At 43.5% G+C, this 19,549-nt stretch overlaps 1 protein-coding gene across 7 annotated transcripts in view; it reads left to right on the top strand.

Moving 5' to 3' along the window:
• CADPS (calcium dependent secretion activator) overlaps nucleotides 1-19,549 on the top strand; it is a 1,556,059-nt gene that overhangs the window by 739,765 nt on the left and 796,745 nt on the right. The window lies entirely within an intron of this gene.

Raw genomic sequence — 19,549 nt, 5'->3', positions numbered from 1 at the left:
AGGGCCTTCTCCACCTTGCCTCCCCTTCAATGTAGTTCACCACCTGCTGAAATCAGGCATCTTTCTGCATTTTCCGTTTTCAGGAGGGCAATCCAACACCTTTTATTTCACGTAATTCGTTGGAACATGCATCACAATAATTATTGCTGTTAGGGTGAATGATACAAGTGTAATCATTCATTCATTCATTCATTCATTCATTCACTCAAGGTATTTTCTCTTCCAAGTAGTGAATAATTCGTGAATTTGAGTGTTTGATCAGAGTTCCTCTGTTTAAGTTTTCCCAATAGATCATTCATTTGTTCTAGCATCTCCAGTTCTTCAGTTCTTTTGTTGATTTGGATGGAGCTCGTGCTCAAGCAATATTGAAGATTTATTGATCTGCATTTGAAGATCAGGCTGAGCACAGTGGATGTTTGACCTTAACTCATTTTATCAACTTCTTATTTATGTAAAAAGGTTCACACTTATTTCTGCCATAACGTGGTATGTTATGCAATTTGGGTTTAATTTAGTTTGCTTCTATTTCTAACAGCACATTGGCACTTTGCCAATATATTGAACCAGGTGATTGTGCTCCAATATCATATGAGGTCACGTGATCCACATTCTCACCCTCACTCACGATCTCAAACCATGTCTGTGTGCTTGTACTCCAGTGCAAAATCAGGTAGGTAATGAGGTGTAATTGTTGCTCTTATATTCAATCAAGCCTCTCCTGCTGTCAAGAAATCTCACCGACTCCCTTTATATGCCAGTATATCCTTGAAAACATTTTTCTTAGTGCACCAGTGGATTTATGCATGATCTCAGGGTTTCATCAATCCTGACTGGTCTCCTCATGCAGACGTCCAACTTTCGGAACTTGCCTTTCCTTGACTTAAGAAAACATCTATTTTTCCTTTTAGAATAAAAATAAACACAATGAAAGTTGAATGCAAATAATATGTGTAGTTCTTTGGGTATGAATGCTTTGAACCATTAGTTTCAGATTGTCAGGTAAATCTAAACCTTAATTGCAAAGTTTGGATGGTCTGGCCTCCCTTTACCGAAATCTCAGAGAGCAAAATGGTAAAAAAATGTGTTTGAGGTAAAATCATTAAACCATTTTCCTGAGGTGTTCATTATTGTCAAAGATTTGACTCATCAGATCTTAGGCTACTGGGCCACTTTAGTTAATTCATGCCCTGCACAAGAAGGTTTACCAGAATTGTCCTGAAACTGGTCACAGTGAACACAATGTGGTCCTATGTGTCTGCTCAAAAGTATCAGTTTCAAATAGGATTGAGAAAGGGACACTGCACCCAGGCTGCCATGCTACAAGTTGTTGACAATGCAAAGCTTGTAAATCATGCTACATTGATCAACATCCTAATTATTGTGATGGCATAAATGGTGTACATAGTATTACATTTGTTTTAGTCCAAATTGTCAAATGTTTCACAGGCAGCTAAGATCAGCAGTTCCATGTCAAGCCATGTGAAACTGTCAGAGCAAGTACTATAATATTCCTCCCAGGGCAACACTCTTTTCATTCTTTATCAGGTACTTCTTGTGGGTCATTCTTAACAAGTAATGGATCCTATACCATCTGAATCCTGCCTAGGAAGGCCAACATACCTGTGTAATCATGGGTGAGCTCCTGGAGCATCCTTGATAGCAACACCCCTCTACCTTTCACATGTAAAAATCATTGGTTTTTCATTTTGAATAGAGGTCAGGAACCAATTATAAGTAAGCAGGTTGGGGTGAGGTCTTTACTGCACCCAGTAAATACGAATAACGCAGGCTGCAGTATTTACTAGGTGCAGTAAAAAAATCGAAATCTCAGTTTAATTTTCCTCATGGAAATCAGAATTACATATGGAATTTGATGCTTTCCATAAAAAAATTCTGCATGCATCATAATATGCCTTGCAGTGTTTCCAGGTCAATACTGGCAGGTTTGACCTGCAGATGTTCCCCAGTGGAGAATTGTAAGGGATGCCGACATTACCACACCACTCCAAAATCGGATTCCTGTGCTAACACCTGTTTGCACCTGCATGGGAATTTAATGGGCAACTTAGAATCAGGGAATAGACTTTCAGTCGCAAATAGCATGGCTAGAAGTGCACGTGTCCAACTAAAGTCTTCCAAGGCGAGTTGAGACCGTTTTTAACTGAACAATATCTTAAGGCCACAGTGCAAACCCTCTTCCTGTCCAGACTTGACTACTGTAATTTCCTCCTAGCCAGCTTTCAGATGGTGTCTCACTTTGATGAGGGTAGTTAGGCATGCAGTGGCTTTCTTTGTCCTTGTTATGTTTTTCACATATGTGCTACTATCACTCAAAAGTCCCCAAATTGAAGTCAGGCCGCTGTATAAGATACCCTGTATCACCTATAGAGTTTCTCATTAACTAATAGTACAGTTGATCACCTCTGGCAGAGCGCAGAATGTGTTTTCTTTCCAAATTCTAGTTCTACTCACCAAAAAGGCTTGTTTTATATCACTTTTTAATAGTCCGAACTAACGATGCACCATGACTCACTCTTTTTAGGGAGCCAACTAGAACTTGGACTCACTCCCACTACTCACCACTTCGTCTCCTGCAGTGTTTAAGAAGAAGCAGAAATTCCCCTTTTTCAAAAGACTCTTTGGGGCATAATTACTACAAACTGGCGAAGCACGGTGTTAGGCAAAAATTGGTAATGCTGCGCTCTGTTAGTTTCAAAATGCAGGGATGCGCCGTGTTTACAACAATGTGGCGCACTCCTGTGTTTCCTCTTGCACTGGCGCTAAAGAAGCTGCCTAGCGTCAACGCAGGCAAACATGCCCCATGTTGCAAGGGTGCCTGTGCTACAGGGGGTGATTGTTTTTGACATAAACAATATTTACAAGCGTTTTGCTCTTTCTATGTGTGCTGCAGAATACAACACACATATAAAGAGAAAAATACGAGGAGAAATGAGAAATGTCTCTTCATATCACATTTTTAGCGCTGTCCCATACCTTGTAAATATGGGTCAGCATCAAAAAGCAATGGGTGTTGTGGCAGAAGACCCACTGCAACACACATTACACTTCCCTTTCACACTAAATGCTGCGTGAGCAGGGGAAGAACTTAACGCCACCAGAATGCTGGAAAAAGTGATGTTCTGGTGGCGTTAACTCTTGTAAATATGCCACTTTGAATCGTATCTGAAATAATTTCTTGGTTTCTCTTCCCCCTCAGTATGTGCCTTTCTCTACTCCATGGGTTACTCAAGGGTCTCTTTACGTTTTAATTAGCACTTTCCTACCACCTCTTAATCTCATCCTCTGGTTATGTAGCCTACACATTGTGCCCCAGATGTGGCTATTGATGTTCTCCTGGTTTCTTTTTGTGCTCTGGTCCATGATACCCCTGCTGTTTTTTACTCATACCATTACAATGAAAGCTGGTCTTATTGTCCTAAGATGAAGCTATACTGTCCTTTATTCTGTGCTTTATGCTCTTGCCTGTGACATACCTGCATCTGGGCCTTCTTCACAAATAAAACAACCACACACATAAATAGATAACTTCGGGAAAGAAAGAGAGATAACAAGCATTTGCAATGCAATAGGTCTCGCATTAGGAAAGTGTGAGCTATTGTTATTGTAAATGACACATTTGTTTAATATGTGTTAGCTTTGAAAATATATAAATTAATAGCATTGATATTCACAAAGCCAATAGCTTACACTTTCCGAATGCGAGTCCTATTGGCTGTGGCAATGCTTATTGGTAGCAAGCAAGGACAGTGCTGTTGTGGTGCTGAGTCATGATGTGGTGGGGCTGAGTGATGTGGTGGTGTATTAGAGTGATGTTGTGGTGTCCCACAGTGATGTGGTGGTGTCCCAGAGTGATGTGGTGGTGTCCCCGAGTGATGTGGTGGTGTCCCCGAGTGATGTGTTGGTGTCCCTGAGTGATGTGGTGGTGTCTCCAAGTGATGTGGTGGTCCCTGAATGATGTGGTGGTGTCCCTGAGAGATATGGCGGTGTCCCTGAGTGATGTGGGTGTGTTCCTGAGTGATGTGGTGGTGTCCCTGAGTGATGTGGTGGTGTCCCTGAGTGATGTGGTGGTGTCCCTGTGTCATGTTGTGGTGTTCCTGAGTGATGTGGTGGTGTTCTTGAGTTATGTGGTGGTGTCTCTGAGTGATGTGGTGGTGTCCCCGAGTGATGTGGTGGTGTCCCTGAGTGATGTGGTGGTATCCACGAGTGATGTGGTGGTGTCCCTGAGTGATGTAGCGGTGTCCACAAGTGATGTGGTGGTGTCCCTGAGTGATGTGGTGGTGTCCCTGAGTGATGTGGTGGTGCCCCTGAATGATGTGGTGGTGCCCCTGAGTGATGTGGTTGTGTTCCTGAGTGATGAGGTGGTGTCCCTGAGTGATGTGGTTGTGTCCCTGAGTGATGTTGTGGTGTTCATGAGTGATGTGGTGGTGTTCCTGAGTGATGTGGTGGTGTCCCTGAGTGATGTGGTGGTGTCCCCGAGTGATGTGGTGGTGTCCCTTAGTGATGTGGTGGTATCCGCAAGTGATGTGGTGAGTGATGTGGTGGTGTCCCTGAGTGATGTGGTGGTGTCCCCGAGTGATGTGGTGGTGTCCCCGAGTGATGTGGTGGTGTCCCTGAGTGATGTGGTGGTGTCCCTGTGTGATGTGGTGGTGCTCCGAGTGATGTGCTGGTGCCCCTGAGTGATGTGGTGGTGCCCCTGAGTGATGTGGTTGTGCCCCTGAGTGATGTGGTGGTAACCCTGAGTGATGTGATGGTGTTCCCGAGTTATGTGGTGGTGTCCCCGAGTGATGTGGTGGTGCCCCTGAGTGATGTGGTGGTGCCCCGGACTGATGTGGTGGTGTCCCTGAGTGATGTGGTGGTGTCCCTGAGTGATGTGGTGGTGTCCCTGAGTGATGTGGTGGTGTCCCTGAGTGATGTGGTGGTGTCCCTGAATGATGTGGTGGTGCCCTTGAGTGATGTGGTGGTGCCACGGACTGATGTGGTGGTGTCCCTGAGTGATGTGGTGGTGTCCCTGAGTGATGTGGTGGTGTTCCTGAGTGATGTGGTGGTGTCCCCGAGTGATGTGGTGGTGTCCCCGAGTGATGTGGTGGTGTCCCTGAGTGATGTGGTGGTGTCCCCGAGTGATGTGGTGGTGTCCCTGGTGTCCCTGAGTGATGCAGTGGTGTCCCTGAGTAATGTGGTGGTGTCCCTGATTGATGCCCCTGAGTGATGTGGTGGTGCCCCTGAGTGAGGTGGTGGTGTCCCTGAGTGATGTGGTGGTGTTCCTGAGTGATGTGGTGGTGCCCCCGAGTGATGTGGTGGTGTCCCTCAGTGATGTGGTGGTGTCCTGAGTGATGTGGTGGTGCCCTGAGTGATGTGGTGGTGTCCCTGAGTGATGTGGTGGTGCCCCTGAGTGATGTGGTTGTGCCCCTGAGTGATGTGGTGGTAACCCTGAGTGATGTGATGGTGTTCCCGAGTTATGTGGTGGTGTCCCCGAGTGATGTGGTGGTGCCCCTGAGTGATGTGGTGGTGCCCCTGAGTGATGTGGTGGTGCCCCGGACTGATGTGGTGGTGTCCCTGAGTGATGTGGTGGTGTCCCTGAGTGATGTGGTGGTGTCCCTGAATGATGTGGTGGTGTCCCTGAGTGATGTGGTGGTGTACCTGAGCGATGTGGTGGTGTTCCTGAGTGATGTGGTGGTGTCCCCGAGTGATGTGGTGGTGTCCCCGAGTGATGTGGTGGTGTCCCCGAGTGATGTGGTGGTGTCCCTGGTGTCCCTGAGTGATGCAGTGGTGTCCCTGAGTAATGTGGTGGTGTCCCTGATTGATGCCCCTGAGTGATGTGGTGGTGTTCCTGAGTGATATGGTGGTGTCCACGAGTGATGTGGTGGTGTCCCTGAGTGATGTGGTGGTGTCCCTGAGTGATGAGGTGGTGTCCCTGAGTGATGCCCCTTAGTGATGTGGTGGTGTTCCTGAGTGATGTGGTGGTGTCACTGAGTGATGTGGTGCTGTCCCTGAGTGATGTGGCGGTGTCCCTGAGTGATGTGGTGGTGTCCCTGAGTGATGTGGTGGTGTTCCTGAGTTATGTGGTGGTGACACTGAGTGATGTGGTGGTGTCCCTGAGTGATGTTGTGGTGCCCCTGAGTGATGTGGTGGTGCCCCTGAGTGATGTGGTGGTGCCCCTGATTGATGTGGTGGTGCCCTGAGTGATGTGGTGGTGTCTGTGAGTGATGTGGTGGTGTCTGTGAGTGATGTGGTGGTGTCCTTGGGTGATGTGGTGGTGTCCCTGAGTCATGTGGTGGTGCCCTTGAGTGGTGCCCCTGAGTGATGTGGTGGTGCCCCTGAGTGATGTAGTGGTGTCCCTGAGTGATGTGGTGCAGCAGCACAGAGACTGAAGCTAAGTACACACAGTGTTGAGTGCTACAAAGCACGTTCAGTTTATCAAAGCACAGAATGGTTAAGCTGGAAAAAGCAAGGGGAAACAGGAAAACACAGGGAGAGTGTATAATGATAGAGGGAGCGAGGGCTGGGGCTTGAACAGCAATCAAGAACGGGGTCGAGAAGGCACTGAATGAGAGAACACGGAAAACACCCAGGGCCAAGGAAGGAAGATGCAAGCACATGGGAGAGCAGGCGGATGGGGCTTGGACAGCAATCAAGTACGGGGTCGAGAAGGCACTGAATGGGAGAACACGGAAAACACCCAGGGCCAAGGAAGGAAAATACAAGCACACGGGAGAGCAGGCGGAGACAAGCTCTTGGCATTGCTTTGGCGGGGGAGGAGCGGGAGCGCATTCCTTTGAAGTCTGATGCGGGGGAGCGGCAGCTTTTGAAGTCTCATTGGGGGAGCGGCAACCTTTAAAGTCTGATGCAAGGCACGGACAAATGGTGGTGTGTGACGTGGCTGGCGTTGTGCACGCGCATAAATCACATGAACTGTGTCTAATCCGCCATTTTGGTAGACTGTTCTTTTCCCCTTACTATAATCTCGCTGGAGCAATGCGCAAGCGCAGTGGCTCAGGCGAGACCCAAAAAGAAAGACAGAGAAGAACACTTTGTGAGTTTGATATGTTCTTTGTCTGCATATCTGCAGTGCTTAATTTGAGCTGGTGGTTTCCGGTGTTGGGCACCAGCACTTAATTGTCAGCACCGGTGCTTGAGACAGTTTGCCACAAGGTGGTGCTATCTGCCAATTTAGAGATGACTACAACAACAGTTAAGTATTAATGCAATATACATCAAAATGACTATTAGCTGCCTCCCAAGTCATTCTTCTAGCTTTGGGTGGACTGAAATAGTCCAAATTATCACACTTGTAGGATTGTGATGGTTAGTAGTTGTGTTGTTACCATCATTTGCATCGCTGGCAGGGGCAATCTGTGGTGTGAACTGCAGTAGTCCTCTGAGGAGAGCCCTGGCACTTACATTTTTAACAAATTAAGCAACTGCATATCTGTCACTCTTTGTGGATGCTGACCATCAAGTTTATCAATGGATATGACCTACATTTTAATTCACATCATTCACTATCGAATCACAGTGTCAGCTACTAATTAATTGAGGTTAATCTATTTCATAGAGCTTTTTTCCTGAAAATCCACCCATGTCCATTTGCAATCTGCAAAATTTGAAACCCCAAAGATTAAAAACTGTTTCTATATGTTCATCAGACGCCAGCCACATTAGCAGCCACATGATTGTGCGTTCAGTTTCTTACCCGTGCAATGCCACAACTAGCTTCTGAAGCCAGCCCTATCAAAAATAATAATTTAACACTCACTCCATATACATTGACTGCTTTGAATAGTTGTAAATCATGCATCAGTGGCATAAAGTGCCGCCTTTTCCTAGGTATCACTATGGCAACTAATGACACCAGGCTGGGCATCATGCTGGAATAAATCCAATTTCTAAAATTATACTGATTTTTTTTTCTGGAGCAGATAGCTGTACTGGTTGATATTTTCCTGCTTTCATGTCATATGACTGAAGAATTATAAATGCACCGTCAAAGGTTTGCTATTTATGCTAGTGGCATCTAAAAGAGTTTATTCTCTTTGTAGGAAATGTGTTTTGCTAACATGAAAAAGTAAGATGGAAATTACTGTTTGTATTTAGCTGGCAACATTTGTTGACAGCATATGGTCTGAGGATGCTTGAGCAAATAAGAGGCTTAAGCGAGTAAATAGAAATATGGCTTCTACAAAGCAGATGCCACAAGAAACAGAAACGGAAAGTCGTTTTACTTTGCATCAGTGTTTCATGTTAGTGTTGGATCCAGAATAACATTCAAATTAGGCGGTGGCATCCTTTTTATGTGGTGATTCATTGACCTAAAAGGAGCTTTCAGATACATAATCCGAGGGATTATTGGAACAAATTGGACATTCTAGAGAATTAATGGGATCTTAATTTTTTGATTACGGAAGACAGTGCCATGCTAAGTCTTGGACGTGGGCCAGAAGGGGGCAGCATGGTGATTGCAGTGGAAGAACTGATACAGGGAAATGCCTCTGTGTTGCATCACAGGACTGCAGGGTGTTAAAGACTGTGGCCCTTGCTGCCGCATAATGCCTTCAAATCTCAATTCTCCACTGCAGATACATTTTGCCTCCGGCAACTTCAGCTAGTGACAAATGTAGTGAGTTTTTTAGGGAAACCTGTCACAGTTGGATTATGAGCGTTAAAAGTTGGGCTGGTTATTAACAGTGATGAATTAAAGGGGTCAATTTACAAAGGCATTTCTTTTTTTCCCAGAGTTTCATATAGCGCGAACTTGACCCGAAGGTTTCGGTTATCAGAGCGCTTTACATGAGCACCAGTTGTGTTACACAAGGACACATTCATTTTTGTTGGACACGGGGAGATTAAAGTGATTTGCCCAGAATTGCAGGATGCTGAGCGTCATTGCCTGGACTTGATCCCGGTTCCCCAGACTTGAGATTGACCGCCCTAGCCGTTAGCCCACATCCTCTCCTTTCTTAGCTTGCAGAGTAGTACTCCTATAGTTCTCATTTACATACTCTTACATTTCCTTGTGAATTGGAATTTGAATTTTGGTTGCATGCAAGACTACGCAGACCAGCCTGCAGCGGGGAGGAGGAGAAGGAGGCGAGGCCCTCATGCACCTCAGGCAGCACTATAAAGCGCATTGGAAGAGCCCGCTGTGGGGAACAAGCAACACACATTTGATATTTGGTTGAGTTCAAGACTACAAGGATTAGTCTGCAGTGGTGGAGGGGGGTCCTCACGCACTCAAGCCTGCTGTTAAGCAAATTTCAAGATTCCAATGTGCTGGACGTGCATTTGATTTTTGGTTGTCTTCAAGACTACAAGGACCTGCCCTGATACTTCCTCAGTTGCTTACTTTTCGACCAATGGCACAGGAGATATAAATAGTGAAAATATTTCTGATGACGAGAGATTGAGTGCTAGAGAGCATCGTTTGTCTTGGGGGGCTGATCCATCCACTTGTTTTGCTCTGATTCGGGGGGTGCATGAACCAATTGTTGGTGGGATTGCTAGAGAACATATCAACCCTTTCATATCAGATTTAACAATTGATAGAAACAGAATTCTGCCACCAGATTTTTTTACTTTGCCCAATGAGAAAAAAGCAAAGGACACATCACCCAATATGTGGCAGAAGGCTAATGCACTCTCCAAAACTACTGATACCCCTACTTTTACCAATTCTGGAGCTCTGGACAATACCTGCAGGAATGAGTCCTATATGCTGCAACACCCACTGTTCTATAGCATTAATAGACACAAATTAATTTGATTCTGTTATGGTCAAACTAAAAGAGATTTCTTTATCAATATTATCTGTGGCTGCGTGCACTCCAAAAGCAGTCCACAAATAGGGGACACCTTTTGTCTCTTAATGGGAGCTGATGGGGCCTGAGATCAATCATGCAACTAATTGCAGGGATGTAGATCATCATGATATAGATGCAGTTTGTTTCGTGCAAGGGGATTTGGCAACCACAGCCCAGTTTTTCCAGCTAAACAAGATAGTGAAATTGTTTCCACTCCCTTAATAAACACGTACCTTCAAACCTCCTCCAAGTGCCACCTGAGGTTAATCACTTTGCTATTCTACTCAAGGATGATCCACCTCTGCTTCCTGCTTGAACGGTCGACCATTTCCTGCTTAAAAACAAGACTGTCCACTGGCTTAGTGCGCATCTAGGCGGTTCACATACCCTCTATGAAGACATTTTTATGATTAGAAGTGTTTCTTCGATAGGCAGTGGATGCAAGCAAGATGGGGGTGACTGTGTAGTGATCAATTTTAGAAAAGCTTCTGTTAAGGGAGTCTTGTTTAGGCTGAGTTGCTCTTCTTTAATTTAAAGTAAGATTAGTGCTTTGCCGCTTGATTATTGTTTACAAGACAGCAGATAGCATTAGATTCCAAACCATACAACTAGTCAGAGCCCACTCTAATGTTAGTTCTTGCTCTTAAAGTATATCTGCTTTGAACACGCATGTCCCCTTAGAGTCATTTGAATATAATAAATAAATTGACAGAAGTTCACCTAGTGGTTGGATCCACCCCATGGTCTTGAGATGGCTTTATCGTATGACTTACTGAGCTCATCCTAACCCCGCCTTCTGTACTAAATGCTAACCATATAACAAAAGAAGAAGCTAACTTTATTACAGAATCTATAGTTGAGCATGTGATATTCTCCTTAAAAGAAACATTTAACTTTGTCTCATGGAATGTGACTGGCTTAAATTTCAAATCAGACAACCAAGATTGGGTTTTGTTTATCAAGCGAGTTCTTTGTTTCCAAAAAACCCGTACACTCTGGACATATTATGTAGACAATACTTCATATTCTTTTGCAGCGGATGCATTAAGCTCAAGGCGGGCAAGGGTGACTTATTCATTCTGTTATCAGTTTTGTTCCTGGAGAAAGTGTCTGGAAGCTGCTCTGAATCACCTCATTTTCAATTGGTATGTGTGGAACAATATAGTTCACATAAAAACCTTGTGATCAGTTTTTATAATCATAATTTTAACCTTCAGATTATGGAAATGATTATGTCCCTTAGTCGTGTTCTTGAGAGTCACTTAGATGGTGGAGACAACATTTTTAAAATGCAGCCCCTAGGTAGGGGTTGTCGCCCAATGCACAGCGTAAAGAAACACATGAGTTTAAATCCACTTGTAAAAATACGTGATCAAAAAACATAAACCAATCCGTATTCAATTGTTCTTTAATGACCACTTTTAGTCAATGATCATTAATTTTCATCTTTAGAACGGTTTATATGGTTGAAAATCGATATCACAAAATCGGGCATCATTTGTACCCTTAGGCTGGGCATTGGGGAGCACCCCTACCTAGGGGCTGCACTTTAGATACTGTTTTACAAACTGTTTGGTTCAGACAGCAAAGCCCCAGTTGCACGCGACAACCTGCAAATATTTATCTTTCAGTCACCTGGTTGTGCGTGTCCTCCCAAAGGGTTGGAGACAAACATTTGTCCATATGGGCTGGGGATTTTATCGCTCATATTTGCTGTTCATCTTCTAAGGCTAAGGGAAGATCAGTCTCACTTTTCTCACAATGCTTATGGTGAAGCTCTGAATCGTTGTGTTTGCTTTTGATGCTGCTTCTTTCCTGGCACTGAACTTCAGTGGTAGGGGACTGTCTAGCACTATTGACTTTATAATTTTTTCTAAAGTCATTAGTGCTTATGCATCCAAGTTTACTGTATTGCTTGATGGTTTTAGTGACTGTTGTATAGGGGGTTAGTGGTTAAGGGGGAGAAACCCTATTTAAGTAGCAACCACAATGCGAATCACAAGAAACCCCAAAATATTCTGGTAGCATGGCATAAAACCAGCCAGGCTTATTTGAAAGGCAATGTGTAAAGTATTTATGTTGCATTTCAAGTAGTAATAAAGTAAAAATGCAACCCCAGAAAAATCCCACACACATTTAGAAAAATAGAGTAAAATGCAATACATTATTTGAGATCAAAATATCAAAAATGCAATCACTAGAACCAGAAATATGTAATTTTAAAGGTTTCATTGAAAACAGTGCTTTGAAACACAAAACTGTTGTTATCTGGACGCACTGGATTGGGACAAAGTCACACGTTCAGGCCAACTGCGATGAAGCCAGATACAGGGACCAAGTTTGGCCTGCTAAACAAAATACTTTAAATCCTGGTTTGCAGAGCGCTGCAAAATCCCGCATTGAGGATGCGCCGTGCAACAGTGGTGTAGAGAAATTGGAGGGCTGCGATGCAGACTCTTGCATCATCGTTGAGGATGCCGACGATGAGGAGCCTGTGATGCGAAGTCAGCATTGAAGATACGTCACACACTTGTGGTTCTGAAGAAGCTGAGGGGCTTCAACACAGAGTGTTGTGTCATGGCTGAGGATGACATCCACGAGGGGCTTGCAATACGAATGCCTATGTTGAGAAAGCGTTGCACAGTGGTGGTTTGGAGGAGACTGAGGGTTTGCGATCACTCAATGAATCAAGGATTTTTAAAACACAGCAAATCACCTATGAGGGTCTCAAGGTACTCGATTTGCTAGCTGCTTCATGGTGATTTTGTTTGTTCAAACAGCCAGGTCTTAAGTCCTATCCTAAATTGCCAGAGTGATGAGCCAGTCCTGAGGTAGGCGAAGGTCATTCCAGGCTTTGGCCACCAGAGGTGAGAAGGAGCATCCTCCACTGTTGCTTGGCAGATCCAGGGGGTGTCTGTGAGGAAGAGGGAGGTAGATCAGAGTTGTCTGGTTGGTTGGTGGACAGTCATGCATTTGTTGATGTATGCTGGCCCTTCGTTGTGCAGTTCTTTGTATGTTTGGGTCAACATCTTGAACTAGCATCTCTGGATTGGGAGCCATTGTAGCTTCTTGAGGTGGGGGGTATTTGGGTCCATCTGGGGAGGTAGGCGTCACTGATGCGATGCGCTGCAGCGGTTCTGAAGTGGGTATGAGGAGATTTGGTTTGCTGCAGTAGTCCTGCTCACAGTGCCACAGCTGGACTGGCAGAGCATCTTCTAGCCCACTTCCAAGGGTCCAGGACTTGAATGTCACCACTTGGCGGTAGTACTCACATCAGACAGAATCCATTTGCTGGATTCAAGGTAGTTAGAACCTTTTCTGCCCTTAAGGAGGCTTTGATCAGGAAGCCAGCCCACTAGCCCTTGGAGTCCCTCTGGTGGTCCTGGGTTCAAAGGTCCAGTCCCCTTCACTTAGGCAGTGGGCAGTAGAGTAGCAGTTCTTCTTGCAGAGCAGCACAACAGTTGTTCAGTGTCTTCACAGTTCCAGAAGTGTACTGAAGAGTTGGGTGTGCGTGCGGGTCCAATATTTATATATGGTGCCCACTTTGAACTAGAATAAGGCTCTGGAGGTTTCCACCACAGAGATGTCTGGAATTTCCTGCCTCCCTGCCCTGGCCCCAACTTGTCCGGTGACACAAAAGTCTAGTGCCAACCCTTTTGTGAGTGTGCTCAGGCACAATCTTTGTGATTAGCAAGTGTGGTAGGTGACAGCTCCTCCCCCTCAGCAAGTCAGACGTGGCCCGTCCATACCCATACCTATTCCTCCTTTGTCTCACTTACTGGGATCAATATACAAAGACCAACTGCCATTGTTACCTAGTGACCCAGGATTCAGGCTGCAGGCACCCAACGGTTGGTCAAGAAAATGGCAATTTTCTGAATGTGGCTTTTCAAGAATTGAGACATAAACTCTGACTTTGCCATTAAAGAGTGTTTCAAATGACAATTCTTTAGACATCAAACTCGATCTTCCAATCTGCTCCCAATTGAAAGTTAACTCTTATTAAATGTAATGAGGTAGCCCAATGTTATCCGGTGGGAGAAGTAGGCCTCGCAGTGGTGAAAAATTATTTTAACCATTTGTTCGCTACCAAGACATGTAAAAGTTAAAAGTACATGTCCATATTTGTAAATTTGTAAATACAGTGCAGCCTGCCCTATATGCTCTGAAGGGTCTACACTAGAAGTAACTTTATCTAATAAAAGGGAAGGTTTAGACCTGGAAAAAGGTTTATTTTGTCAGATCAAAATGGAAGTTTAAGACTTCCCACACAAGTTGCAAAGGCCAGCAGCCTGAGACATATGTTCAACGGCTACTTAAGTGGAGGGCACAATGAGTGCTGCAGGCCCACCAGTTGCACTTAATTTGCAGGCCCTGGATACATGTAGCACAATCTTACTAGGGACTTATATGTAAATGAAATGTGCCAATTTGGTGTAAGTCATGTTTAAAGGAGAGAGCAGAAGCACTTTGGCACCGGTTAGCAGTGGCAAAGTGTGTAGAGTCCTAAACGCCTACAAAAAGAGTTCAGAAAACAAAACAGAAGAATGAAGGCTAAAAGTTTGAAAATGACCCTGCAAAGACGGTGAAGTCCAACGCTGACCACAACATTTTGTTAATCTTTATTTGTTTTGGGTGTGGATCATCAGCCACTAGTGAAAAGTCTGCCATACTTGAGGATACTAAAATCAAAGGAGTGCAGAATAAATAGGTCTCTGTCATTTAATTAAATGTTTAGGTTGAGCCTCAACAGCACGTGTGCTGTCTGGAAGACCTGTTGTATCTCTTCAGTGGCTTTTGGCACACCCACTGATTGCCATTGGTTGTTATCTGTGGCATTCAGAAAGGCTGGCTTGTTATTGGTGCATTTAAGTAAATATCCCTCCTTTGAGGGATGATTTCCCTCCTCAGCGATTTCACTCAGAAAATACTTTTGTTGACCATTACACTGTACAGCTATAATGGCCTCTCCTTCCTTCTGGCTATTGCAGGTTTAGCTCCTCCCTTCTGGCTGTTACAGGTTTAGCATTGTTTATAGCAACAGAAACAAAAGTGGTCTTTCACCTCCTTGTTCTCTTTACATTTGGCTCGTCATTGTATTGCTCCCGCTTGTGTATTGCTTGTCGTCCTACCCTGCTGGTTTTCAGGGATTGCTGCTCTGTCTTCACAAGGGAGGGCAGGGTGAAAACCACTCTATGACGCCACTGCAGGACCTGAAAAAGATCTGTCAGTTGTTTGTATTATTATTATTTTTTTAGATATAGCATGAACTCGATCCGTAGGTATTGGAGCACTTTACATGCGCACCAAATGCATTACAAAAGGACACATACATTTTTGGTAGGTGCGCGGAGATTACGTTATTCATGACTGAGTGGGCGGAGTCAAGGCTGCTCACCTTTTGTGTGACTACAGTTGCTTCTCAAACATCTTGTATTTCTTGCCATCCCCGCTCTGCTGGTTCTCAGGGGTGGCTGCTCTGTCTTCACAAGGGCCGGGCGAAAACTGCTCTATATCCGTGCCACCGGACCGGGAATAGACCGGTCAGTTGTTTGTATTTATTTATTAGTTTTTTTTTTTACATAACATAAACTCGATCTGTAGATATTGGAGTGCTTTACATGCACATCAAATACATTACAAAAGGACACATTCATTTTGGTAGGCGCGTGGAGATGAAGTTATTCATGACACCTGAGTGGGTGGAGTCAAGGCTGCTCTCGCTTCCTAAGTGATTCCGGTTGCCGCTCCCGCAGTGCTTGCTGTCCCGCCCTGCTGGTTTTCAGGGGAGGTGAATACCACTCTATGACCTTGCCACCGGACCAGGAAAAGACCTGTCAGTTTGTAATAATTTATTTGTTTTGTTTTTTAATAGCTCAACTCGACCCGTAGGTATTGGAGCGCTTTACATGCACACCACAAACGTTACAAAAGGGCACATTCATTTTTGGTAGGCACACTGGTTTTCCAAGTTATCACAAATGAGTCAGCCCCAGAGTCTTCGACATGATTACCATAATTCGAAACTTCTAAAACTGTACAGCATCTGAACATCATTTTAGCGTTGTTAACACCCCAACTACTGTTTTTTTGTTCATATGATGTCCACAATCACTGCACTGCAAAGTACAAATTTATTTGCAAGCAATGGGAAAGTTGGCCCTCTTTCGATGAGCTTTATTGAATGCTATAGAGAGATCATCAATGTGCAGTGGAGTCAATGTGAGAAGATACAGCAGGAGGTTGTACTGAAAAATACAGTTTTTTTGGCAGCAGAATGGGCTTACATGATAAATTTCAGGCTCCAGTCATGAAGGTGTGGCCATGTATTCACCCACGGCGTGAGTCAGAGGAGGAGCAAACAAAGACACCATGGGAAGGCGCTCACCCATTAGGCAGGGTATCCAAGGTATTGTATTGTATTAAGATATTTGTATAGTGCTTCCTACCCCTATGTGGGTTAGTGAGTGACAATTTTTAGACAGGTGGAGCTATTGCAGGCCACACCTACATTAAGCCTTTTGGTCAATCACAGTGTGAAGCAACAACTCTAGATCAGAGAGAGTCAACGTGCGCTTTCCTATTTCCTCATACCGTGCAAGAGGACGGTGATCCCAACCCAATAAAGTAGCCATGGTGCCCTGGAATTTCCCTTCTTACATCCAGTGTGGCACAAACTCAGTGAATGATGATGTGGGAGAATATCAAAGTCTGACCACCATTTCAGATGGCAGGAAATACAATGTGTGTGTTTGGTGCACATTCTTTTTTCCCCACCCTCCTCATTCGCCCAAACCCCCCTGCTGTTATAGAACATTGCACTTCATGTCTCACAGAAGCGCAGTCAGGGAAAATTACAAAAAACGCTATTACACGGTCAATTATGGCTGTGTCATAGCACTTTCTTTTTACTTTTTCATTATTCATTAAGTTGCTGTTGTGCTCTTGTCTACAATGCAAGAATTGTCTCCAGATATAAATATAATTGTTCATTGGATTATGGTCCTTGTGTCTCAGTGGTCTATGAGATCAAAGGGAGGTGTAGCAGTCTCTGACACTTCAAGCATCCATGAAGCATTTATATAATTTTGCATATTTATACTAGTACGCATGAGCAGACCTCTTTGGGGATCATGTTCAAAGTGTGTGATGTTTAAAACTGCTCATAACAGATCTTCAGTTTATGGTGGGGCTAAAATCTCAGACCATCCATTGCCAGCTCGCGGTCCTGTCATTCAGGTGTGAAAGCTGCAAAATCACTCTGTGTAATGTTCCATTAATTTATGAAATGGTAGCAGATTAGTTCAGGCAAATAAAAAGTCACTCTGTAAATATTTTTCTTATTTGTTTATTTTGCCCCGATATATTATAAAAGAGCCTTCGGCCACCTGTGTTTTTTTTAAATATATATTTATGTTAAAGAATAGGTCATCCCTGTCATCTACTATACATTCCATCCTATATTTTAAGATCCATTTTTTACATTTGTAATCATCTATTCACACCCCTTTACGTTAACAAAGCCATAGCTTCACTATACAGTTGTTATAAAAGGGTATATTATGGTATAGTGTGCCTTTTTCTTCTTTAAATTATAACTCCACTGCAAGTAAAACAAATATAAATAAAAAAAATTGCCATTCACAATGCCAGTAGCTCCAACTCCAACAAATGTGAGACCTATTGCACTGCAAATGCTTGTTTATCTAATCAACTGACCCTTAAACTGGGCAGAGATATTGTGCTGCTTGGAGAAACATGCAGACCATGCATAATCCGTAATGATAATGAAATCTTTTATGCTGCCGAACATTTGAATAACTTGTGACTATTTTCTTGCATCATACAAAGGTTCTGGATCACTCAGACATCTCATCCATGCTTTAAAGAATTTTCCATCTAAGGTTGCGGAGGTAGAAGCCTTTAATTTAGCTTATAAAGAAGCTCTGCAAATTCGGAAAGAACTCTTCTGTGAAGCCCCTGGCCCAGATGGGGTTTCCCATGGTCGTGTATAACAAATGATATTGGTCTCTGGGCCCTCATTCTAACAAATGTTTTGAGGATTGCTGTTACGAATGATTTGCACCCGTGTTGGTCTCTTCCCACCATATTTAAAAAAGGTAATTGGTTGGCTATCGTTCTATTTCTCTTTTAGATTCCATAGTTAAAACTTGAATTTGAGCTCAGGAAAAATCTATGCTCTTAGATGTTCAGTTCGGATTTTGGCTAGAGCTTGGTACTATTGAACAGTGTTTGAACCTGTATTTATTAATTAATAAGTATACCACATCGAAGAAAGGTTTTCTACAGCCGGTCCTTCTGGATTTCGGATGCGAGTTTTGCTGGTGTTATTCTGTCAAAGTTATGGTTCATTATGTCCTGTATGGGTTTTGGAGAACCTATGTGCTTGTTGAGACAGCTGCACATTGTTGTGCCAGATTTGGTTCCAATGGGGAGTTTTATGGTTTTTTCAAGATTGAGAGAAGGATTTAACCAAGGATGTGTGTTGGCACCTTTTCAATTTATGTTGTACAATACTAATCTAGAGACGTTGCTGGCAATCAAAGGCTGTGATATGCCACAACTGGGTGTTCAATCTATTTCTGTGCTTTGTTTTATAATCCAGATGAGCAGAACAGCCAACTTCCCCAAACCCCCTAGTTTCATCTGCTCTTTTTATGGACCAATTGGATTTGGCCAAACACTTGTCCAAAACATATGTTGTGACTTATGGCCCTAGAGACACTAAAACTAGGGTGCAATCAATACGTGGCACTAAGATCAGTGGTGTCTGGACTTTCTTGTACCTGGTGTCTCACTAGATGATGCATGTAATTGGCACCATTTTCTTAATATCAAGAAAACTACATCTGCTGGATCCACTGAAGCTATTTTCAAATGTGCTTCAATATTTGGCTTAAAACCCTTTGTAAGAGATGGTTGCCATCTATAAGAACAAATGCTTATTAATTGCCACCTAGAGCACAGGACTTTTTCGGGATATATTGATCTTTTATGCATACAAAAGATGGAAAATGGCTTCTTAACGCTATTGGCTGTCCTTCGAGTTGCTTTACCTATATTTAGCATACGGAGCTTGGACTTACCTATGTGGACAATATCACAATTCGTCCCCCTCCTAATGTCATGGTTATCAATCTGGGCTAAGCTTTAAACCAGCTTTAATACTTTGGTAATACATGATTGTCTGCAACTAGAAAGGACTCTCAAGATTCCATTGTTACATTATTTTTTGACATTATGTACTGATTTGCCCAAATCTGAGTTGTTTTGTGATCCAGAATCCAATATGGTATCCACAAAACACTCTGTTAAGCTGTTAAGTATCTTTTTTTTGTGATATAATGCTAGGAAAAGCACTGAGTTTATTAAACTAATTGTGAGTGTTCTTTGTTATCCACCATTAATGCCATGGAACTGTATCTTACCATAGTAATAAAATCACAGTTCAGATTTCTTCTGACCCGCTTTAGGTCTAACAATGTCAACTTCTTGGTTGGCTTCCTAAAATCAGGCTATGTTTAGTTAGACGAGCTACCTAACTGGGTCATTTTTTATTAAGGTAATTAGATTTTTTGTGTGATGTGATGAAAATGATTGGTTTTTATTTAAGCTGAATAAAGAACAATGGATTTTTCTGAATGATTGAACGTGCCCCAAAACATCTAAAATGGTAATATTCGTGGAATATTCAAGAAGCATTCATATATGAT

The sequence above is a fragment of the Lissotriton vulgaris genome, chromosome 9 (assembly GCF_964263255.1).
Source record: "Lissotriton vulgaris chromosome 9, aLisVul1.2, whole genome shotgun sequence".
Taxonomy (NCBI): Eukaryota; Metazoa; Chordata; class Amphibia; order Caudata; family Salamandridae; genus Lissotriton; species Lissotriton vulgaris.
Note: the sequence above shows the minus strand (reverse complement) of the source record. Positions and strands in the feature narration are given on the sequence as shown.